Source organism: Gopherus flavomarginatus, chromosome 8 (genome assembly GCF_025201925.1).
Source record: "Gopherus flavomarginatus isolate rGopFla2 chromosome 8, rGopFla2.mat.asm, whole genome shotgun sequence".
Taxonomy (NCBI): Eukaryota; Metazoa; Chordata; order Testudines; family Testudinidae; genus Gopherus; species Gopherus flavomarginatus.
Genome location: NC_066624.1, coordinates 45,342,997 through 45,367,895, shown reverse-complemented (window position 1 = coordinate 45,367,895; position 24,899 = coordinate 45,342,997). Strand labels below are relative to the sequence as shown.

Genomic DNA, 24,899 nt, shown 5'->3' with positions numbered 1-24,899 from the left:
CACTGATACCGTGTCACCTCCTGTGACAATATTGACATAATCTGTACCTGTATATGTCACCGTTGCGACCACTGTTCTATATTTGCAGCCAATATTGTATAAAGGTTTTCATGTACGTAAGGGGTCTATGGAGAGGTTCTGATTGGCTGATTATAATTATGCTATCTCTAGATGTGTTTCATTTTTGTAGTTGATGTTATGAATATTGGCTCTGTGCTGCCCGTATTCCAAACTCGTGCCATAATGGGGGACAGAACAGCCACCTTGCCAGAAGTGGCTTTACCAATAGATGGAACCTGGGATTTGAACTCCCAATGATCACACTGTGATTGGGATCCGTTTGAATTCCCCTCCTATGTCTTTGACACTTTCATCTCCACTCATAGCAACTCTGACATAGGATTAAAGCAGTCAAAACATCATATCCAAGCACAGACAATGGAGAATGCTTCATCACACGACACTTTGAGAAGTGGATGGATAGAATGTGATGAAGATAAACTGTCTGGCTCGGACAAAAGGTAACAGTTCTGCAGTGAAGGTGAAGGAGAGAATCTCTCTGTCACTCGTACATGGTCGAGTCTTCACAGTGCTCCTGAGCTGGAGAGTGAAGACCCCCCCTCGGTCCCACCATGAGACTGAGGAACAGGAGGCCTGTCACCCCCATTCCTGCCATCTTGCATTCCTGGTTTCCAGCATCCCAGAGGGCCTCCCTGCCAGCGATGAAACCCAACTGCCATCCGGACTCCCCAGTGTTGCTCCTCAACGGCTCTAAATCAGCCAGAGAGTGGAAGGTCCTGGGCATCGTGCCGGCACGTGGGATCCACTGCACCTGAACAGTGGGAAAAGGTTTCTGTGCTGGGGCATCGTTTAATGTTTTCCAGTTTCCAAGGGAGGGTTTATGGGCCTGAGTGTTAAGCTCCCAAAGCCAGTCACTGTTTCATTGTATTCATTACGTTTGCATTTTCCCCTGTTCCCCCAGTTTTCTGTACCTTTACCCTGACTACACTTACTTGGTTTGTGCCAAACCACCTTATCTTCTCTTTATTTTATTTACAGCACATGAGGAGGGAGGCTAAATCCACTGGTGATAGAGACAGGAGGAAGTCGAGTTTGTATCTCCTGAGAAAAGGGGCTTTTTCCTTTCCTATTTCTCCCCTACCATTTCTAATGTTTTCCTTTGAAGCGTTGCCTTATTCAGCTTGCGGTAACATTACCTTTTGAGATAAAAACTACGAAATACAGAACTAGAGACATTTTTTAGAAATCTGGGATTTAGACATTTTATTTATAGCAAGGGAGGGTGTCCAAGTTTCTGAGAAGGTTTTTGTTTGCAAGAAGCAACATTGTTGGGTCTGTTATTGTACCAAGGGGGGAGATGGTTGTCTACAAAAGAGGAGTCAAGACTAAATGCATCCAATGAGGATGGGATTCAAACCCATACATGCAGAGCACAATGGATTAGCAGTCCATCACCTTAACCACTCAGCTACCTCATCTGAGTTGCAAAAAAAGGGACAGCAGGAGAAATCTTTCAGCAGAGATAGGGACACTAAGGAGTTTCCCAATACTAAGCATAAGCAGGGTCTGAATGAGCTCCCCCCTCACATCTAGTGAGGAGCTGGGGAAAGACTTCAGGAACAGACCATATTTGCACAGACACACCTACTCTGCCTAACTATGCAGCATGGTGGGGCCGCTTTTCCAAAATGACCAGTTTGGGATGGTGGTGGGTTAGAAATCACTTTAGGATTGAGTAGAATGAAATGTTATTTTCCTTCCTGTATGAGTGAAGGGCAGCAGAACATACCTAGTCCATCCTGATGGAGGGGTAGGTGGGTGAGGAATAGCTTTTATTAGACTGCAGAGAAGTGATTGAGGATGTCACCCTAAACCAGTGGTCCCCAAACATTTCACACTGTGCCCTCTTAGCCATGGCTGTGGCCCCTGGGAAGCCGTGATCAAGAACTGGGGCTGAGAGTGGGGCTGTTGCTTGCTGGGGAGAGGGGTGCAGACAGTGGTAAGGGGTTGAGGCCGGGCTGGGAGCCAGAGGCCCAGACTGAGGGTGGGGTTGGGGAAGAGCTGGGACCAGTATCTTAGATGTCTATATACAAATGCGAGAAGTATGGGTAATAAGCAGGAAGAACTGGAAGTGCTAATAAATAAATACAATTATGACATTGTTGGCATCACTGAAACTTGGTGGGATAAAACACATGATTGGAATGTTGTTGTGGATGGGTATAGTTTGCTCAGGAAGGATAGACAGGGGAAAAATGGAGGAGGTGTTGCCTTATATATTAAAAATGTACACACTTGGACTGAGGTGGAGATGGACATAGGAGACAGAAGTGTTGAGAGTCTCTGGGTCAGGATAAAAGGGGTAAAAAACAAGGGTGATGTCGTGCTAGGAGTCTACTACAGGCCACCTAACCAGGTGGAAGAGGTGGATGAGGCTTTTTTTAAACTACTAACAAAATCATCCAAAGCCCAAGATTTGGTGGTGATGGGGGACTTCAACTATCCAGATATATGTTGGGAAAATAACACCGCAGGGCACAGACTATCCACTAAGTTCCTGGACTGCATTGCAGACAACTTTTTATTTCAGAAAGTTGAAAAAGCTACTGGGGGGGAAGCTGTTCTAGACTTGATTTTAACAAATAGGGAGGAACTTGTTGAGAATTTGAAAGTAGAAGGAAGCTTGGGTGAAAGTGATCATGAAATCATAGAGTTTGCAAATCTAAGGAAGGGTAGAAGGGAGTACAGCAAAATAGAGACAATGGATTTCAGGAAGGCGGATTTTGGTAAGCTCAGAGAGCTGATAGGTAAGGTCCCATGGGAATCAAGACTGAGGGGAAAAACAACTGAGGAGAGTTGGCAGTTTTTCAAAGGGATGCTATTAAGGGCCCAAAAGCAAGCTATTCCGATAGTTAGGAAAGATAGAAAATGTGGCAAAAGACCACCTTGGCTAAACCACGAGATCTTGCGTGACCTACAAAATAAAAAGGCGTCATATAAAAAATGGAAACTAGGTCAGATTACAAAGGATGAATATAGGCAAATAACACAGGAATGCAGAGGCAAGATTAGAAAGGCAAAGGCACAAAATGAGCTCAAACTAACTATGGGAATAAAGGGAAACAAGAAGACTTTTTATCAATACATTAGAAGCAAGAGGAAGACCAAGGACAGGGTAGGCCCACTGCTCAGTAAGGAGGGAGAAACAGTGACAGGAGACTTGGAAATGGCAGAGATGCTTAATGACTTCTTTGTTTCGGTCTTCACTGAGAAGTCTGAAGGAATGTCTAATACAGTGAATGCTTACGGGAAGAGGGTAGATTTAGAAGATAAAATAAAAAAAGAGCAAGTAAAAAATCACTTAGAAAAGTTAGATGCCTGCAAGTCACCAGGGCCTGATGAAATGCATCCTAGAATACTCAAGGAGTTAATAGAGGAGGTATCTGAGCCTCTAGCTATTATCTTTGGGAAATCGTGGGAGAAGGGGGAAAATATAGTGCCCATCTATAAAAAGGGAAATAAAAACAACCCAGGAAACTACAGACCAGTTAGTTTAACTTCTGCGCCAGGGAAGATAATGGAGCAGGTAATTAAAGAAATCATCTGCAAACACTTGGAAGGTGGTAAGGTGATAGGGAATAGCCAGCATGGATTTGTAAAGAACAAATCGTGTTAAACTAATCTGATAGCGTTCTTTGATAGGATAACGAGCCTTGTGGATAAGGGAGAAGAGGTGGATGTGATATACCTAGACTTTAGTAAGGCATTTGATACGGTCTCGCATGATATTCTTATAGATAAACTAGGAAAGTACAATTTAGATGCGGCTACTATAAGGTGGGTGCATAACTGGCTGGATAACCTTACTCAGAGAGTAGTTATTAATGGCTCCCAATCCTGCTGGAAAGGTATAACAAGTGGGGTTCCGCAGGGGTCTGTTTTGGGACCGGCTCTGTTCAATATCTTCATGAACGATTTAGATGTTGGCACATAAAGTACGCTTATTAAGTTTGCGGACGATACCAAACTGGGAGGGATTGCAACTGCTTTGGAGGACAGGGTCAAAATTCAAACTGATCTGGACAAATTGGAGAAATGGTCTGAGGTAAACAGGATGAAGTTCAATAAAGATAAATGCAAAGTGCTCCACTTAGGAAGGAACAATCAGTTTCACACATACAGAATGGGAAGAGACTGTCTAGGAAGGAGTATGGCAGAAAGAGATCTAGGGCTCATAGTGGACCACAAGCTTAATATGAGTCAACAGTGTGATACTATTGCAAAAAAAGCAAACGTGATTCTGGGATGCATTAACAGGTGTGTTGTAAACAAGACACGAGAAGTCATTCTTCCGCTTTACTCTGCACTGGTTAGGCCTCAACTGGAGTATTGTGTCCAGTTCTGGGCACCGCATTTCAAGAAAGATGTGGAGAAACTGGAGAGGGTCCAGAGAAGAACAACAAGAATGATTAAAGGTCTTGAGAACATGACCTATGAAGGAAGGCTGAAGGAATTGGGTTTGTTTAGTTTGGAAAAGAGAAGACTGAGAGGGGACATGATAGCAGTTTTCAGGTATCTAAAAGGGTATCATCAGGAGGAGGGAGAAAACTTGTTCACCTTAGCCTCCAATGATAGAACAAGAAGCAATGGGCTTAAACTGCAGCAAGGGAGATTTAGGTTGGACATTAGGAAACAGTTCCTAACTGTCAGGGTAGTTAAACACTGGAATAGATTGCCTAGGGAAGTTGTGGAATCTCTATCTCTGGAGATATTTAAGAGTAGGTTAGATAAATGTCTATTAGGGATGGTCTAGACAGTATTTGGTCCTGCCATGAGGGCAGGGGACTGGACTCGATGACCTCTCGAGGTCCCTTCCAGTCCTAGAGTCTATGAGTCTATAACTGTCCCTGTTCCCATTGGACAGATGGGAGGAGCCTGAGGTACAGAGAAGGGAGGTGACCTACCCAAGGGCCTACACAGCAAGGCGGTGGCAGAGCCAGAAAGAGAATCCACCAGTCCTGACTCCTGTTCTAACAGACAACAAATCCCCCCAGAGGCAGGGATAGAGCTCAGGAATTGAGATGGTGGGAAAATTTCATTCCAACCGTTTCTGTCCAAATATCCCATTCAGACTAAACCAGTTTGTTTCTCAGAATCATAACAAGTGAGATGGAAGTTCTTTGCAAAAAGATTTTGTTGCAAAACAAAAGCATCTCCTGTTTGTCACAGTGTGTTAAATTGTCTCGTCACACACAAAGAGAAGACACTTAGATCTTGAAAATTAGATAAGATGCTTCAGTCTGAGCTAAGTCGTTGCTGCTCTTAACAATTCCAAAATAAAAAAATGCAAATAAAAAAGACTGTTTCAGCTAATCTATTATGTCATAATCTGCTCTGAGTAAACGTGATAGGACAGCTCATATTATGCACTAATCCTAGTAACACTCTCCAATGGATCCCCATCCTCCACCAACCATGAGGCAGGTATGAGTGGATCATTATTATCCCTACTTGAAAGAGGGAGAAGCTAAGGCTGAGAAAGGAGAATTGACTTGTCTTAGATCACATAGCCAGTCAGAGGCAGAGTTGGGAATAGGATCCAAGAGCCCTGATTTTCAAACTAACCATCCGATCTTGAATTTCAGACATTGAATGACCTGAATAATGTGCTCTCAGATGAGCTACAGACCAACAACAGTGCACAGTAATTATTCAGCAAGTATTTCAGGAGAACTGCAATGTTAGAGAGAATCATGAACTGCTCAGAGACCATTAATGCAGAGAAGCAGCAAAATTTGTCAAACATAGAACTGGTTCTGATTTATTTCCTTGTTCTTAAAAGAGAACAACATGGACCTGAGTCTCCTCCCTGTCAATAACCCCCTGCTCAGCCAATCAGGGTAGAGACTGAGGAGGGGAGGCTGAGGATTCTTACCAGAGAGCCCAAAAGATGGCCCAGGTGACTGCTGGGGATCACTGCCCAAGCACTATTTCAGTCCCACATTTTTGGGTGGATCTCTCACAGTGGGAGCTGCAGAGCACTCCCCCGCAACACACACACACACACACAAGCACACCTGCTGGTGTTGGGAGGGGAATAGGAAAAAGGAGAAACGAAGCAAGAGAAGAGAAAGGAGAGAAGGATGGATGGAGGAAAAGCTGAAACAAAAAGGACAAACCCTTATGTCCCCACTGATTCTAAGGGACAAAATCCCAGGTGTGCAATAAAATTCTGCCTCCTAAAGCTCGTGTTTTCCATGTCTAGAATTCAACTCTCACCAGATGGATCAGGCTGAACAGGTTTCAAACCTCCAGGAGACTCTTACCTTCTAAACAGGGATGGCTGTTTTCTAGTAAAATCACTACAAGGGAAGGAGAAAACTCGAAAGAGGTTCCTCCTGGCGCTCACATCCGTGAACCTGAATGCTCTATCAGTCCTCAAGGAGAGACCTGGAGAAGGAGACTTGCTGAAGCAAAGCCACAGGGGTCTCTGAGGTTTCCCTGGCCCCTCGCCCCTGTCCTGCCTGGATGATGTCAGCATCTCTCTGTGAGGTCACCACCTCCCCACCACCTTTGACCAATAGTGTGAGGTCCTGCAAAAGCCCTTTGTGATGTCACTACCACACCCCTCCCTTGCTGTGCCAATGTCCTGCCCCAGGCCAGGCACTTTGGAGGTTTGAGCTACTCCCTGTGGATCACCCCACTCAAGGAGTGTTCGTTCTAGGCAGCAAGCCGGCTAGACAGTAAAACATCAGATGCTGCTCCCAATGCTACGCTCCGTTTTTCAGAAATTAGTCGACTTTATGGCCAGAAGAGACCATTAGAGCATCTAATCATATAATCATAGAATATAGGGTTGGAAGGGACCTCGGGAGGTCATCTAGTCCAATCCACTGCTCAAAGCAGGACCAATCCCCAACTAAATCATCCCAGCCAGGGCTTTGTCAAGCCTGACCTTAAAAACCTCTAAGGAAGGAGATTCCACCACCTCCCTAGCTATCCCATTCCAGTGCTTCACCACCCTCCTAGTGAAAAAGTTTTTTCCTAATATCCAGCCTAAACCTCCCCCACTGCAACTTGAGACCATTACTCCTTGTTCTCTCATCTGCTACCACTGAGAACAGTCTAGATCCATCCTCTTTGGAACCCCCTTTCAGGTACTTAAAAGCAGCTATCAAATCCCCCCTCAGTCTTCTCTTCTGCAGACTAAACAAGCCCAGTTCCCTTAGCCTTTCCTCATTAGTCATGCGCTTCAGACCCCTGATCATTTTTGTTGCCCTCTGCTGGACTGTTTCCAATTTTTCCACATCCTTCTTGTAGTGTCGGGCCCCAAACTGGACACAGTACACCAGATGAGGCTTCACCAATGCCGAATAGAGAGGAATGATCACATCCCTCGATCTGCTGGCAATGCCCCTACTTATACAGCCCAGAATGCCGTTAGCCTTCTTGGCAACAAGGGCACACTGTTGACTCATAGCCAGCTTCTCGTCTACTGTAACCCCTAGGTCCTTTTCTGCAGAACTGCTTCCTAGCCATTCGGCCCCTAGTCTGTAACAGTGAATGGGATTCTTCCGTCCTAAGTGCAGGATTCTGCACTTGTCCTTGTTGAACCTCATCAGGTTTCTTTTGGCTCAGTCTTCCAATTTGTCTAGGTCCCTCTGTATCCTATCCCTACACTCCAGCATATCTACCACTCCTCCCAGTTTAGTGTCATCTGCAAACTTGCTGAAGGTGCAATCCACACCATCCTCCAGATCATCAATGAAGATATTGAACAAAACCAGCCCCAGGACCGACCCTTGGGGCACTGCGCTTGAAACCGGCTGCCAACTAGACATGGAGCCTTTGATCACTACCCGTTGAGCCTGACGATCTAGCCAGCTTTCTATCCACCTTACAGTCCATTCATCCAGCCGATACTTCTTTAACTTGCTGGCAAGAATACTGTGGGAGACCATATCAAAAGCTTTGCTAAAGTCAAGGAATAACACATCCACTGCTTTCCCCTCATCCACAGAGCCAGTTACCTCCTCATAGAAGGCAATAAGGTTAGTCAGGCATGACTTGCCCTTGGTGAATCCATGCTGACTGTTCCTGATCACTTTCCTCTCCTCTAAGTGCTTCAGAATTGATTCCTTGAGGACCTGCTCCATGATTTTTCCAGGGACAGAGGTGAGCTGACTGGTCTGTAGTTCCCTGGATCCTCCTTCTTCCCTTTTTATAGATGGGCACTACAGTAGCCTTTTTCCAGTCATCCTGGACCTCCCCCGATCACCATGAGTTTTCAAAGATAATGGCCAATGGCTCTGCAATCACATCCGCCAACTCCTTTAGCACCCTCGGATGCAGCACATCCAGCCCCATGGACATGTGCTCATCTCCAGTTTTCTAAATAGTCCCGAACCACTTCTTTCTCCACAGGGGGCTGGTCACCTTCTCCCCACACTGTGCTGCCCAGTGCAGCAGTCTGGGAGCTGACCTTGTTTGTGAAGACAGAGGCAAAAAAAGCTTTGAGTACATTAGCTTTTTCCGCATCCTCTGTCCACTAAGTTACCTCCCTCATTCAGTAAGGGGCCCACACTTTCCTTGACTTTTTTCATGTTACTAACATACCTGAAGAAACCCTTCATCTTACTTTTAACATCTCTTGCTAGCTGCAACTCCAAATGTGATTTGGCCTTCCTGATTTCACTCCTGGATGCCTGAGCAATATTTTTATACCCCTCCCTGGTCATTTGTCCAATCTTCCATTTCTTGTAAGCTTCTATTTTGTGTTTAAGATCAGCAAGGATTTCACTGTTAAGCCAAGCTGGTCGCCTGCCATATTTACTATTCTTTCTGCACATCGGGATGGTTTTTTCCTGCAACCTCAATAAGGATTCTTTAATCCTTCAGAGGATTGGAACTGATTTCAGTGAAGGAACATGTTTGCTAGATTTTCATGCATTTGCACAGGAAAACATTGAGTGTTTCCATTCATTTCAGGGATCCCTATTCAGTGGAACTCCTCAACATAACGGAAATGCAATTATTTTTGTTGAAAGGAGAGGTTTATAAGGGGGCACTGGGATTAGAGCCACGGACTACTTGATCTGCAGTCAAACACTCTACCACTGAGCTACACTCCCATGATTGCTGTGGAAGTAAGTCAGTGATCTTAAAGATTTTGAAGGACAGGCCCTGCCTCAGAGATCTCCTGTTCTCTTCCCAGACCACAGTGCTTTTAAAAATGGGGTTTGATTAAACTTATAGATACATGGAGACACCACAGCTTGCACACCCACCCACATAGCTTCCCCCAGTGACGTAGCTACCACCTCTCGGGGAGATGGATTAACTACATGGACGGGACAGCTCTATCCCCTCTGCTCAGAGCATCTTCATTCTTTATGAATGGGTAGGAAAGAACTTCCTGAATGGACAGTAACCAATTGATCAAATATTGCTGGGTCTGCATTCAATATGGGTAACTGGTCATGCTGGGCTGGATTAGTAGGAGCATTGCCAGCAGATCGAGGGAAGTGATTATTCCCCACTATTCAGCACTGGTGAGGCCACATCTGGAGCATTGCGTCCAGTTTTTGCCCTCCCACTACAGAAACAAATTGGAGAGAGTCTAGGGGAGGGCAACAAAAATGATTAGGGGGCAGGGGACTTATGAGGAGAGGCTGAGGGCATGGTCACCCAGAGGGGGGGCAAGTGGGGCAATTTGCCCCAGGCCCTGCAGGGATCACATGAGAATATATTATTCTATAGTATTGCAACTTTTTTTTATGGAAGGGGCCCCCAAAATTGTTTTGCCCCAGGCCCCCTGAATCCTCTGGGCAGCCCTGCCCACTCCATCCCCTTGACTCATTCTCCTCCCTCTGAGGCCCCACCTGTGCTCTGCTCTCACTCTCATTTGGCCATTTCCCACCCCTGCTCTTTCTCTTTGGCTGAGGCCTGCTGGTCCACCTTTTGCTCACTCCTCTCCTCCCCGAAAGCCTCCTTGTGTCTCTCCACCCCCACCCCCAAGGTCTGCCTGCTACCCCCACCTCTCTGCCCTTCCCCTGAGACTCACCCTGCCCAAACCTCTCTGCCCCCTCCCCAAAGACCAGCCCTGCCCAGCACTCACACCTCTCTATCCCCTCCCCTGACCTGCCCTGTCCACCACCCACACCTCTTTGCCCCACCCATGAGACCGGCCCTGCCCACCACTTGCACCTCTCTGCCCCTCCCCTGAGGCCCGCCCTGTTCACCTCTTTCCTCGGTCATCTGTTGTTGTGCCTTGAAACATCAAGGATGAAATAAAAAGCCGAGTTTACTCCAGGATGAGGAGAGAAAGGAGCCACCAACCCCCTGACAAATCTCAGTGCCCCAGAGAAAACCTGCCCCCTGCTATTGCAATCCCTGATGTGCGGGGGATAGGATGGTAAAGGAACTGTCTGAATGATCAAGGCAGGAAATGGACAACAATCTACAGGAACGTCATTGACCACAAACACACTCTCTTCATGCTCCAGCCAGAAGGGAAATGAGCAGGAATTTTTGCAGTTCAGCCATGGACACACTTACACAATGGCACAGCAGTGAGTGTGTTGTGGAAAATGGTCTGAGGGAACAATTGGAATTGATCACTCAGTGAGAACAGAACTGGAGTGTAGTGAGAAACGCATTTCAAGCAAGTAGTTGTGGCCGAGTGGTTAAGGCAATGGACTAGGAATCCATTGGGGTCTTCCCCACGCAGCTTCAAATCCTGTCAACTACGGAGGAAGTTGTGGTCATTTAGTTTCAACAGAGCTGGGTCTTGTCTCGCTCCCAAGCTATATCTACACTATTGGGTAATGTGGCTTTAAAGTGTTTGAATTAAACACCTGTTGCATGTCCACACTATGCTTCTTGTCTTACCAGAGCACATCCATGCTAGACTCTAGGATGGCCACAGAGAGCAGTGCACTGTCGGTAGCTGTGCAACTGGCTGCAGGTGCTTTGGGAAGGGTTTGCAATGCCTCACGGGCCAGTACAGCATCACATGATGCAGGTTTCTCCATCCCATTGTTCCATGGGAATCCTACTAGATTGCCAGCTGCTTTTCAACTGCAATGTGTTTGGGTGGGGGGGGGAAGAGTGAGTGAGTGTGTGGGCACACTGTCTCTAAGTTAAGACAGCTGCTGCAAGCAACCAGTCCTGAGGCAGGGGGAAGGGGACAGCCCCAACATCAGCCCCTGCTTCCCTCACTGGCTCAGCTCAGCACAGCAGCCTCTGTCACACATGCATGCTGCGGCCTGCTTAGCTCTGTGTCAGGTGTGCTGGAACAGGGGGGTTAGGGGGTCATGGCCCCACCACTCTTTACCGGCTGTTAGGACAAGTGATGGAGGGGGGGAAGGGTGGAGTCTTGGGAGGAAGAGGTGTTCTGTGGGTGTGGCCTCAGGGGGAGGGATGGTGTGAGTGTGGTTCCTTGGGGAAGGGGTGTCATGAGAGCGCCACAGTTCAGACAACGGTGCCCCCGCCCCACTGTAAGGAAGCTCCCACCGCCCCTGCTCTGTGTTCGTAGTGCAGGAAGAGCAGCATCCATGGCAGTGATTTGCTCCCGGGGGCTCCAGCAGAAGGGCTTGGGAGGTGACTTAAAGGTCCCAGGGCTCTGGCAGTGGGGCTCAGGAGGCGATTTAAAGGGCCTGGGGCTCCGGCCACTGCAGGGAGCCCTGGGCCCTTTAAATCACCAGACTGGGAAAGCCAGGCCGGCCTGGCACAGCGTACCCGCTCTTGCCAGTACCCCATACCAGAACGTACCAGCTTACTTTCACCTCTGAAAGGTCCTCACATGGATCAATAACTGGTTAAAAGCTGGGAAACAAAGGGTAGGAATAAATGGTCAGTTTTCAGGATGCAAACTCGTACCTAGTGGTGTCTATACTGGGACGAGGACTAGTCAACATATTGATAAACGATCTGCTAAACAGAGAGGTGACAAAATTTGCAGATGATCCAAAACTACAGAGGACAGTTAAGTCCAAAGCAGCCTGTGAGGAGCTAAAAAGAGATTTCACAAAACTAGGTGAAAGGGCAACAAAATGGCAGATGAAATTCAATGCTGATAAATGCAAAGTGATGCACATTGGCAAACACAATCTCAACTCTACATATAAAACGATGGGATGTCAAATAGCTGTTGCCACTCAAGTGAGAGATCTTGGAGTCACTGTGGATAGTTCTCTGCAAACATCCACTCAGTGTGCAGCGGCCGGCAAAAAGGGAACAGAATGTTGGGAATCATTAGGAAAGGGATAGAAAATAAGAGAGAAAATCTTATTGCCGCTGTATAAATCCATGGTACGCCCACATCTTGAATGCTGCATGCAGATATGGTCACCCCATCTCAGAAAAGATGTATTGGAATTGGAAAAGGTTCAGAAAAGGGGTGTGGAGTGTCTGCCATATGAAGAGAGAATAATAAGCCTGGGACTTTTCAGCTTGGAGAAAAGATGACCAAGGGAAAATATGATAGAGGTCTATAAAATCATGACTGGTGTGGAGAAAGTAAATAAGGAAGAGTTACTTATTCCTTCTCATAACACAAGAACTGGGGGTCACCAAGTGAAATTAATGGCAGCACATTTAAAACAAACAAACAGAAGTATTTTTTCACACAATGCACAGTCAATGTGTGGAACTCCTTGCCAGAGGATGTTGTGAAGGTCAAGACTATAACAGGGCTCAAAAAAAGAGCTAAATCAATTCATGGAGGACATGCTCTGAGCCTGGATGTGCAGGGAAGGTGTCTCTAATCTCTGTTTGCTGGGAGCGGGTGAAAGGGGATAGATCACTTGATGATTACCTGTTTTGTTCATTCCCTCTGGGGCAACCGGCTTTGGCCGCTATGGGAACACAGGACACTGGGCGAGATGGACCCAGTCTGACCCAGTCTGGCTGCTCTTACGTCCTTATGCTCCTTTCATACAGATGCCTGGGATTCTGCCTCATAGTGTGTCCCTGAGGTCTCAGCCAAAATGCCCAGACAGGCAAACACTCTGGGCTCCTGAAGCCTCTGCCCCCCACCTAGTGCCCTATGGCTCATCCCTGACCCTTGCTGCTGCTCCTTGCTGTAGAAGGTGAAAGGAGCGGAGGCAGCACAGGAGCCTTCTGGGGACGCAGATCTTAGGCTTTGGGAGAGACACATTGTCTGAGACATCAGAGCGCTGTAAACCATGCAGCCACCCCCTCAATCAGGGGCCTGTTCCAGCCCTGAGTCTGGGTTACCACGATCCCTCCCGCAGAGCAGGGTGCCCACAGATTACAGCCTGAAAATAGACATGTGAGACTAACTCCTGTTCTCTCTGACAGGACCTCCCCTAGACCAAGTGGCACCCCAAGCAAGACGTGTTTTTGGTGCCCCCCCATGTTAAAATTTTGAATATCTTATTTTTCATGGCATTTGTAGCTCAGTTCATGATTTCAATGCACAATTTCGATGCATGATTTTCTCTGTCATATAAGATGATAAATTTGCGGGCTAGGTTCTGTAAACCTGTATTTATTAATGCCATATATAAGCAAACAAAACAAATGCATTTTCTTTAAACATATAGAAACTTTTTAATTTTAACGGTAACTGAAACGTACTAACATCTAGAAATGGAACTGTCACCAGCACATGGCTGGCCAGTATTAAGTAGTGTTACAGTAGGAGACAGCGTTAGGATGTTAACCCCAGGCCTTTAGCTGAAAGGTCGCTTCTCTCACCTTTCCCCCATGAACTGAAGCGCAGCATTAAAGAGATCCAAAGATTGGCCAATGGCATTTTCAAGTGCTAAAATAGCAAGTGATGTTGCTCTCTCATTGGCCATCAGCGACTGAAGATGTGGTTTAATGAGCTGGAGCTTCAAGGCGAGGGTGGGTCTGTCTGCTGCCTTCCGTTGCGCTGCTGGGCACCAAGTCCCTGGTGGCCAATATGTGAAGCTGGGAGAAGAAAGTGGGGTGGCAAGTGGTGGCAGGACTTTTTCCACCAGGGTCTACCTGCCCAACTTCCTCCTCGTACTGCTGGGCCCCCGTCGCCTTCAGGTAACACAGGAACTAAGGCAGGAATAGGGTGAGGAAGCAAGTAAAGCCGAGCAAGGAAGGCAAAAGTGAATCTTGTCTTCATGGGTCGCTCGCAATGACATCCTTTTTCTGTGCCACAGCTGACAAAAACTTCCCAGACAGAAAAGTAATAGACCAAAAAGAAACCTAGCAGCTGCTGAAGTAGTTCGGTTGGGAGCGTGCTAGACTAACAGTCTCTTCTATTCCTCTTTGTGCCCAGGTGGTATATTCTCGGAAAGTGCAGCATTGCCTTTAACTGCCACAAGTCCCTCATTTCAGGCTATGGAGCAGGAAAAGACAGCATGGGCTTCTGCACCGAGTTGGCCCACCTGATCTTTCATTCTTCTCTTGCTCTTTGTCAGCAAGGAGAAGAAGAAGAAGCTCTCCCTCAAGCTCCAGTCACACGGGCGAGGTAAGGATGACTTCCTGAGTGCCGGCCCCAGTCCTCTGCTCTGCCAGCTGACCTATCGAAGGGCTGCCACCACTTTCTCTAGGTTTGTCCATCGGTCTGTGGCAGGGTGAGCAATAACCAAGCAGATGGAGTTTCTGTAGTGTAGTGGTTTTCACATTTGCCTAACATGCAAAAGGTCCCTGGTTCAGAAACATGCTGGTTTCCTTTTCCCAGATCCCCTTGCTGTTCAGGAAGGTGCTCCTCCTTCTCCTATTGGCCTGTCCCTGGGATAACTCCAACCCCTGCATGACAGAAGGTGCTGACAGCAGTGGAGAAAGCACCTTGGTGTCAGGCTGGAGAACCTAGAGGAGTTAGGCATGTTACCTTTCAGAGGCTTGTGGCTTGGCCTCCTCTGCCCTTGGAGATTGGCTGGTGGACGCCGGCTCTTCCTGCTGGCCTCCTTTGCATGACTTGCCAAAGGAGGAAGTGAGGCAGGAATGGGGCAAAAGAGGAAAGTCAAGCTGAGAAAGGCAGGGCAGAAACTAAGCACATCATTGTGGCTAAGTGGGGTTAGTAGAGAACCATCATTCATTCTGCAAAGCATGGGGAGGTGTGGTTGGCTGCTCGGAGGCAGAATCCTGTGCCGGTCACTTTGGGAGCTGTACTGCCTGAGGTAAGCACCCCCCTCCGACCACCTCCTGCACCCTTACCCCTGCTCCAGCACAGAGGCTCTCTGTGTCTTGAACAAGCACTGTCAAGGATTGGCCAAGAACTTCTGCTCTGTTTATGTGAAAGAGACAAAAAAAGGGAGCCCAGAGGACAAGTTTAATTCACAAGCACAAACTGGCCGGCCAAGCCAGGATCTCTCAGTTACTCAGAAGGCTCTTCAGCCAGCTCTTCCCAAAGACCAGTCTCTGGAGGCTTTTGTGACATGATGTACCTCAAAATAGCCCCCTGTAGCTCACATATTCATCATTCATATATGACTGTGATATCTCATACAAACCATTCCATGTAAGTTATCACATGAAAAGTCATGATCTGCTGAAATTGGTTATTCTATCCAAATATGTATAGCATGAGGGTGTATGAAGTTGTGCATTTTGCTGTATGGTTGTTACTGAAATATGCTATAATTTTGCTAGTGACCCCTGCCAAGGAGGGAGTTCAACAACCATGAATCAGCAGAGGAATTGTAATTAAGGGATTTCCAATTCAATGACAGATGCCCAAACACAACACTGTGGGGACTGCTCAAGTCTATGAGTCAGTTGCACAAGACCACACCAGGAGGATTCCCCAACCTAGTGACTCAGCAGAGCCCTCCCGGACACGTCTGGGCAAGTGTCTTCTAGACACTTGAACTAAGGATATAAAATAGGAGACTGTGGCATCATGTTTTTGCCTTTGTCCTCCCCCACCTATGTTGGAAGCAGCAGGAATCCTGAGAAAATGAAGGGGGGAATTCTATGTATTAAGGAGGGTAACATCCAGTGGGGTGAGAAAAATGCTTGACCTAACTACTGCCTAGTGTAATAAGGTGTAAAGTTTACATTTTGCTGTGGTCATACAGTGCTTAGTGCTCTGCGTTGTGGCCCCAAGAGCCATGGATGCAAGTTGAGTTACGATGACCTTTTCCTTGTCTCCACATTTCTTAGGTGCCTCCTTCCAACGCTTGTCAGAAAAAACGACCGGTTTCTTTTGGAAGCATTTGCATTGCAAGGCAGAGGCAGTCTTCTCTGTTTCCTCAGAAGATTGACCAAAAGATGGGAAGAGCAGACACATTTGGCAAGGCACCACTGGGTGCTGCATCCCTAACTCCACTTTACCTGGCAGGTGAGTCAGCCAGCTTAGCCACGATGCCACTCTCTGGGACTTTTCTCCCAACTGCTCCATTTTTCATCAGTGACTATCAAAAGGAAGACGACATGACATCTGCGTGTGGACATCCCCAGTGAATCACAAGGACATGTGGCGCAGGCTCTCGTGTTGCAGCTATTGCAGTCAAAGCAACCACCATGCTAATGCCAGTCACAACAGCCTTTTCATCAACTCCAGGCTTGTGATTTGATTCTTTCCAATGCTTCCCTCCAAAGAAGCCTTTTCCTTAGGAAGCAATGACTTGGATACCAAGGGAGGTCTCTTCTGTTTCCTAGGAAGACACAGGAAAATGTGAGCAGAGGAGACAAAAGCCGTACACCAAGGCACCACTGGGAGTTAAACCCAGGATCTCCTGTCTACTAGGCAGGTGCTTTAGCCAGCTAAGCCATGGTGCCTGCCTCAAGAAACTGTTTGCAACTGTTCCATTTGATGGTCCAGGACAACACCTGCAAATTCTAAAGGACAGATGTTCCACATTTCCCTCAGGACCTGCAGACCTTGAGGTGTCTGGCTCTCCGTGCACAGAAAGCCACAGCTGAGATGACAGAGGGCTTCTAACATGTGCTTCTCCCACCAGCCACTGTGATCATATAGCGGTTAGTGATCTGTGTTTCGACCGCAGCAACATCAGCTCAGTTCTCAGTCATGGTAACCTTTCCACCAGCTCTAAACTTCTCATTTGCCATTTTCCAAGTGTGGGAAGGTGTCTGCCCCCAACCAAGCAGGAGAAAGATTAAGGCAGCCTTGCAGAGGCTGCACAGAACCCGGCCTATCAGGAAAGGGCTTATTGGGAGAGCCAATCAGGAGAACGCTTGCTGGAGCAGCCCATATATAAAGGGCTGCTCAGCACAGCAAGAGTTAGTCACTGCTTGGAGTTTGAGGAGGGAGGTTTGGCTGGGGAAGGGGAAGGGGAAGGGGAAGGGGAAGGGTGGGCACCATGATCAGAGTAGTGCTGGGTGGGTAAGGGGAGCATGAGTGACCTTCTGGTTGAGTGCTGCCAGACTGAGGCCCTAATACAAAGGCAGAGGAAGATGCTGGGGCTGTGGGGAAGTGGTCCAGGGAAACAGATGCAGGGTTGGAGGTTCACCACTTTTGCCTCCGTAGCCACTGACACAGGTGGCTACACCCTGGACTGCAGCCGACCACTGAGGCAAGTGTCTGGGTAGAGAACAGCTGCCCCCGGGAAGGGGGGAGAGAACTGAGTGAGGCACAGCCAGAGGGCTGTGTCCATAAGAGGACACTGAAGTCCTGAGAGCGACATGGGTCCTAATGATAAAACAGATGCAGCCAGATGCCACTAGATGAAGGCGCACCGGTGAACCAGAACTAATTACCAGGATGGCCAGGAAGAGGCACCACATGCCCTATTACACCAAGACTTAGCTGCAAGGAAGGCTCTATCTGTCTTGAACAAGCACTTAGAAGGATTCTGCTGACAGGTCTTTTCTTTTTCTGAAAAGAGATACAAAAAAGGAGCCAACAGACACACTAGGTTCAGCAAGGAAGAACTGGCAGGCCAAGCCAGGCTCTCCTGGTTAGTAGGAAGGCTCTTCAGCGAGCTCTTCCCAAAGATCACTATCTAGAGACCTTTTAACAGCCACTGCAGATGCTGACCACAAAACAGGCAAAGAGATGCCAAAATAGAGTTCTCCACTGCCTGCAGCCATCAAGCTACCAGGAGTTCTGTGCACAGAGAGGCCCCTGCTGGGGAGAAAAGGCCTTGTTAGAGACTCTTCTGACACCAGCCGTTCTCAAATAGTGTTTAGTGTTCTGTGTTGTGACTTCAGCATCCACAGATGCCAGTTCAGTTGGGGAATATTTTTCCTGTCTCCACATTTGTCTAGTGCCTCCTTTCAACACTTGTCACCAAAAAGACCTGTTTCTTTTGCAAGCAATGTACAGCTAGGCAAAGGCAGTCTTCTCCATTTCCTCAAAAGATCACCAAGCTGTGAGGAGAGGACACACATTCAGCCAGGCTGGATCCTGAATCTTCTCTTTATTCAGCAGGTGTCCGAGAAAGACAGAAATCTACACCATGTAGAGGTCAAAAATAGGAGTTTATTACACACAGTGCTGGCTGAGTGTCACCTTTCTTATTAGGCTCAGAGACATTGTTAATTAATTAATAGCAATAGAATATATAGATTTTCCAAAGTGGGGGAAAGTGACGGGGTAGGCAGTTCCACACCCCAGGATAGGTTTTCCAGCAAGACAAGATAAGCACATTAGCCAATAGTTAACAGATTACATCACCTTTCCCTCCATCCATCCCTCCCTCCTTTCTCTTTGTCTCTTGCTTCTTTTGTCCTTTCTCCTGTTCCCCTCCCAACACCAGGGTGTGTGTGTGTGTTGCAGGGGAGTGCTCTGCAGCTCCCACTGTGGGTGGTCCATCCAAAACTGTGGGGCTGAAATAGTGCTCTGACAGTGATCCCCACTGGTGACCTGGCCCATCCTTTGTGCTCTCTGGTGAGAACCCTCAGCCTTCCCTCCTCAGGCTCTACCCTGATTGGCAGGGAGGAGACTCAGGTCCTTGTTGTTCTCTTTTAAGATCAAGGAAATAAGTCAGAACCAGTTCTATGTTTGACAAATTTTGCTTCTTCTCTGCATTAATTGTCTCTGAGCAGTTCATGATTCTGAGCAGTTCATTGCAGTTCTCCTCAAATACTTGCTGAATAATTACTGTGCACTGTTGTTGGTCTGGAGCTCATCTGAGAGCACTTTATTCAGGTCATTCAATGTCTGAAATTCAAGTTCCGATGGTTAGTTTGAAAATCAGGGCTCTTCAGTCCAATTCCCAGCTCTGCCACTGACTTGCTGTGTGACATAAGACAAGTCCATTCTCCTTTTTCAGCCTTACCTTCTCCCTTTTTCAAATAGAGATAATAATGATCTGCTCCTACCTACCTCACAGTGGGCGGAGGATGGGGATCCATTTGAGAGTGTCACTCGGAGTAGGGCATAGTATGAGGTGTCCTATCACGTTTACTCAGAGCAGATTAACACATAATAGAATAGCTGAAATAGTTTATTATATTTGTATGTTTTTATTTTGAAATTGTTAAGAGCAGCAATGACTTAGCTCAGACTGAAGCATCTTATCTAATGTTTGAGATCTAAGTGTCTCCTCTTGTGTGCGACAAGACAATTTAACACACTGTGACAGACAGGAGATGCTTTTGTTTTGCAACAAAATATTTTAGCAAAGAACTTTTATCCCACTTGTTATGATTTCGAGAAACAAACTGGTTTAGTCGTAATGGGATTTTCTGACAGAAACAGTTGGAATGACTTTTCCCCACCATCTCGATTCCTGGGCTCTATCCCTGCCTCTGGGGGGTTTGTTGTCCATTAGAACAGGAGTTGGAACTGGTGGCTTTTCTTTCTGGCTCTGCCACCGCTTTGCTTTGTAGGTCCTTGGGTAAGTCACTTGCCTTCTCTGGACCTCAGGCTCCCCTCATCTGTCCAATGGGAACAGGGACAGTTCTTGAACTCTGGGTGGTTGTGAGCCTGAGTGAGATAAGGGGCGTTAAAGCACTCTGTGAAGGAGAAAAGGGAACTTCTCAGTGACTGGGGCTCCTCTCTGTATGGCCCCAATGGGGAAGAAAAGAGATCGTGTGGGGGAGAAGACAGGCAGAAGGGGTCAAATGGGGCTAAACCAGAAATGAGGAGATTTTCTTCCTGTTAAAATATCCTGGAGTCTCATGGCTGAAAAGTTGCATCTTTAGTTAGGTATGAACCAGCAGCCTTGCAATTACCAGGCAAAGGTGTGAACCACAGAGACTGATAATTGCCTGCTTCCCAGCTTTGCCTAAGAAGCAACTGCAGTGGTGCTACTGGTTAGTGCAAAAGGGGCTACTGCTGGGCTTATGAGTTCAAAGCTTACCTTAAATACTGGTTTCTATTACCCCTGTAGATTCCCCAACTTGTATTGCCCAATTCACATGGAAAGTACCCTACTAGGAAAAGGGGAATAAGTTCTGAAATGTGGAAGCTGATGCTCAGCTTGGAAATATCCACCCTCTGCTGCCATGAATTCCAGTAGATTGTTCACTGTCAGGGAAAATTGATCTATTAGCTGCCAGGAAAGGTGTCTGAGCACCATATCCCCGTGCTTCTTCCAGTGCACTCCTGGCTCGGTCACGGCTGCAGAAGGATTCTATATGCATTGAGTCTAAATCTTTTCCAAGCCTTCTTAGCACAGCTGGTAGTGTCTCAGTCTCATAATCTGAAGGCTTTGAGTTCAAACCTTTCAGAAGACAATGGTTTTTGCTCCCTGCTTCAAATTTTCAAAAGGAAATCAGAGAAAAGAGACTACAGGAGAGTGTTTTCTAGACACCTTCGCATCCATCTAACACACACACACAGAGAATCTTCTAAGGCATTAGCTTCTCCTTCTCTATAGAGTTTGTATTCTCCATAGAGCAAAATATATCAAAAACATGCAAGTCTAAACCTAATACAATATGAAACTCAATACAGATAAAATCTCACCCTCAGAGATCTTCCAATAAGCTTCTTTTGCAGACTAGGCTTATTTCTAGTCGGGGCCCAATCTTTTCACCTGGCCTAATCCTTGTTCCAGCTCAGGTGGTAGCTAGGGGATTTCTTATGACTGCAGCCACCTTTCTTCTGTTCTACCCCCTTATATAACTTTGGTACAAGGCAGGAATCTTTTGTCTCTCTCCTGGGGAAAAGCCCCAGGTTTAAGATGGATTCCTGTACCAGGTGACATGCTCACATGTCCTGTGAGACCCCAAGCCTTCATTTTTCCTGGCCTGACTCACAGATGGTGCAGGACAGAGCCATCTACAGTCAATTGTCCTGGTTAGTGGGAGCCATCAAGAGTCCAAACTACTATTAGTGGCCCACACTTTGCATCATTACAACAAGACCTCAGAATTATTGTTCATATTTCTAGTTTCAGATACAAGAATGATCGGTTCATACACATATGATGAACACACACAGTCGATTATAAACTTTGTAATGCTACCTTACATGCATAAAGCATATTCCAGTTACATTATATTCACACTCATTAGCATATTTTAATAAAATCATATGGAGTGCAACGTCATAGCAGGGAAAGGGTTTTACTTCAGCACCTGGGAGCAGTTGAGTTACATGTTCAGGCTGTGGTATGAGTTTCTCCAGGTTTCTCGTAAGCACACAGGGCCCTTAGCAGGTGCTCTCGATACAGGAATGGCCCAGACATGCTAAAGTGATGGGAATTGCGTTTTCCATTTTAATTTTTGTATTTCCAATGACATTTCTGTTTGTGATTTCGTTTTGCTTTGTATAACTGTGTTTTCTCCTGGATTTGCTATTTAACTAAAAAAAGAATAAGGCCTCAGGGGGCCGGATGGAGGAGCAGGCTGGGGCTAGGACTGCTAAGAGAGTGAAAGCATCAGGTTTTCTGTATTGTTTTCTGCTCTCATTTTCTGAGCAGTTTCTTTTTAGCATCAAATTTGCTCAGTTGGTAGAGCCTCCGACATTTAATCTGAGGGTCCAAGGTTCAAGTCCTTGGTCAGGTAGGAGGACAATTCCCCAAGATTTTCAGAAGGCATCTCTTGAGAACTCTCTTTGACTTCAGTTTTTCCTTTTCAGAACTTGGCCTTTTCTAGGAAGGGCTCTTTACTGCTTGGGACTGAAAGTGCTACTTCCTCATCTGTCCACTGGCATTACAGTCTGGAGGAAGAAAGGCCTCTGGGCCTGTAACAAAGTGCTGTGTGCTGATTTTTTGAGCAAATGTAGGGCTGGCCAGAAAGGCATATTCCCACTGGGTATTCCCTGAGAGAAAAAATTATCCCCACATAGTCTTTCATGCCAGAAATCAAACTCTCTTGGCTGGTCCCATGGTGTAAGGGCTGGTATTCAGAGCTGTAAATCCTGAAATCAAAGTTCAAGCCCCTGTAGAATTGTGGGGTCCTTTCATTGCCAGCTAAATATTCTGGGGTTTCCAAAGCTTCCTCTTGCTCCCTTCAATGACATGGTAGCCTGTCTCTTGCCTGCTAGCTGTTGTGACTCGCACAAGAGGGCATGTTTGATCCCAAAGCAAGGCCCTCCCTTAAGCTCAGTCTGAATAGAGGTCAATGTAGCACTGCATGAAACAGGTCAATTTTATTTTGCTTTGTATAACTGTGTTTTCTCCTGGATCTGATATTTATCTAAAAAAAGAAGAATGTCTCTGGGTGCCACATGGAGAAGCAAGATGGGCCTAGGGCTGCTAAAGAAGCAAGAGTAGCAAATTTTCTGCCTTCTTTTTCTTGACTAGTTTCTCTTCTGCATCAAACTTGCCCTTTTTTTCCATGAGCCTGGCTAGCTCAGTTGGTAGAGCATCAGACTTTTAATCTGACGGTCCAGGGTTCAAATTCCTGGCCAGGTGAAAAGAGAGCATTTCCCCATATGGTACTCCTCCAACACCTGAAAAAGGCATCTCCTCAGGATGTTATTTCACAGCAGCCATTTTTCCTCCAGGACTTGGTCTTTCCTAGAAAGGGCCATGTACTGCCTAGGATGGAAGGGGCAATTTCCTCACATGGCCACTGGCCTCTCAGTCTGGATTAAGAAAGGCCTCTGGGAGTGGCAGCAAACTGTTACATGCCAACTTGGTGAGTAAATGCAGGGCTGCGCCCGCAGGGTCATCCACACCAGAACTCAGCAGAGATCTGGGGGTTCCCTATTGGTCCCATGGTGTAAGAGCAGCCCTCAGGACTTTGAATCCTGCAATCTGAGTTGAAGTCTCAGTAGGATCTGAGGACAATTCCTGTGCGACCTAATCCTGCTGGGTCTTCCAAGGCTCTGTCTTGCTCTCTCAAATGATATGAAAACCTGCCTTTTGCCTGCTAGCTGTTGTGACTTGAGCACAAGAGGGGATGTTTGATCCAGAAGGCTGGCCGTGCTTGGAGTCCTGTAGGTAGGGATGGGAGCTCCATTTCCTCTGAGTCCTGAAGCTGGGCTGCAGCCTGGCCTAGGAGGCAGCCCTATTGTTTGACCAACTGGCCCAAAGTCACTTGGGCGGTGTTGGTGTTCCCCAGGAATGCTGAAAGGCCTAAGGGAGGGAGGCTTAATACTCCTCCCTATCAGTCAGGGTGGAAGAGGAGGGCTGCAAGAGTGGGTAGGTTGATGACCTGGGCCTTCTAGCATTTAGTTGGGTACATGGTGAGGAACGCAAACTGGGAGAAGCAGTTGCTGGCCTGTGAGGAATGGCTCAGCCGGTGGCATAAGTGGACCTTGTAATTACCTACAAAGCTGTGATGCTCAAGACCTATCTTTTGGCTACAGGGAACTTCCGCAGCCATGTATTTCCCCCTGCTCCATGAGTACTGCTGAGGCTGAACATGACCTTCCAGTTCTTGTGGGGCAATAGGATGTCCCTACCTAGACAGGAGATATGTGGCTTTTCTGCCATATTAGAAGAGAGGTTGGGCCTGGTGGGCTTTGAAGTCTTTTATGGCTTTACTTTTTTGTTTTTACATTTTCAGTGGGTGGCTCCCAAGCAAGAGTTGACTCACCTGATCTTTCTTTCTTCTCCTGCTCTTTCTCAGTAAGGGGAAGAAAAAGAAGCTCTCCTTCAAGCTGGAGTCAGAAGGATCACATAAGGATGACTTCCTGAGTTCCAGCTCCAGTCCGTTGCTCTGCCAGCTGACTCATTGAAGGGCTGCCATCACTTTCTCAAGTTCACCCATCGGTGTGTTCAGAATGGAAAGGGGTAACTAGTGGTGTCCCCAATGGTGAATCCTAGGACCAATCTTATTCAACTTAGTCATAAATGATCTCGAAAAAGGGGTAAACAGTGAGGTGGCAAAGTTTGCAGATGATACTAAACTGCTCAAAATAGTTAAGACCAACGCAGACTGTGAAGGAATTTCAGAGAGACCTCACAAAACTAAGTGATTGAGCAAAAAAATGGCAAATGAGATGTAATGTGGATAAATGTAAAGTAATGCACATTGGGAAAAATAACCCCGACTATACATACAATATGATGGGGGCTAATTTAGTTATGGTTAATCAGGAAAGATATCTTGGAGTCCTCATGGATAGTTCTCTGAAGACGACCATGCAGTGTTCAGCAGCAGTCAAAAAAGCAAACAGGATGTTAGGAATCATTTAAAAAGGGATAGAGAATAAGACAGAGAATATTTGCCCTTATATAAATCCATGGTACACTCACATCTTGAATACTGCGTATAGATGTGGTCTCCTCATTTCAAAAAAGATATATTGGCACTAGAAAATGTTCAAAGAAGGGCAACTAAAATGATTAGGGTTTGGAATGGGTCCCATATGAGGAGAGATTAAAGAGACTAGGACTTTTCATTTTTGAAAAGAGGAGACTAAGGGGGGATATGATAAAGGTATATAAAATCATGAACGATGAGGAGAAAGTGAATAAGGAAAAATTATTTACTTGTTCCCATAATATAAGAACTAGGGGCCACCAAATGAAATTAATGCACAGCAGGTTTTAAACAAATAAAAGGAAGTTCTTCACACAGTGCACAGTCAACATGTTGAACTCCTTGCCTGAGGAGGTTGTGAAGGC

The 24,899-nt window shown here is 46.6% G+C and overlaps 3 non-coding genes across 3 annotated transcripts; 2 read left to right on the top strand and 1 right to left on the bottom strand.

Annotated features, from left to right (window-relative positions):
* Positions 1-1,417: 1,417 nt before the first annotated feature.
* Positions 1,418-1,499, bottom strand: TRNAS-GCU (transfer RNA serine (anticodon GCU)). The gene has a single exon. It is a non-coding gene; the product is annotated as a tRNA-Ser (tRNA).
* A 9,189-nt stretch (positions 1,500-10,688) lies between these two features.
* TRNAP-AGG (transfer RNA proline (anticodon AGG)) lies at positions 10,689-10,771 on the top strand. The gene has a single exon. It is a non-coding gene; the product is annotated as a tRNA-Pro (tRNA).
* An 11,892-nt stretch (positions 10,772-22,663) lies between these two features.
* On the top strand, positions 22,664-22,736 carry TRNAK-UUU (transfer RNA lysine (anticodon UUU)). The gene has a single exon. It is a non-coding gene; the product is annotated as a tRNA-Lys (tRNA).
* Positions 22,737-24,899: the final 2,163 nt, after the last annotated feature.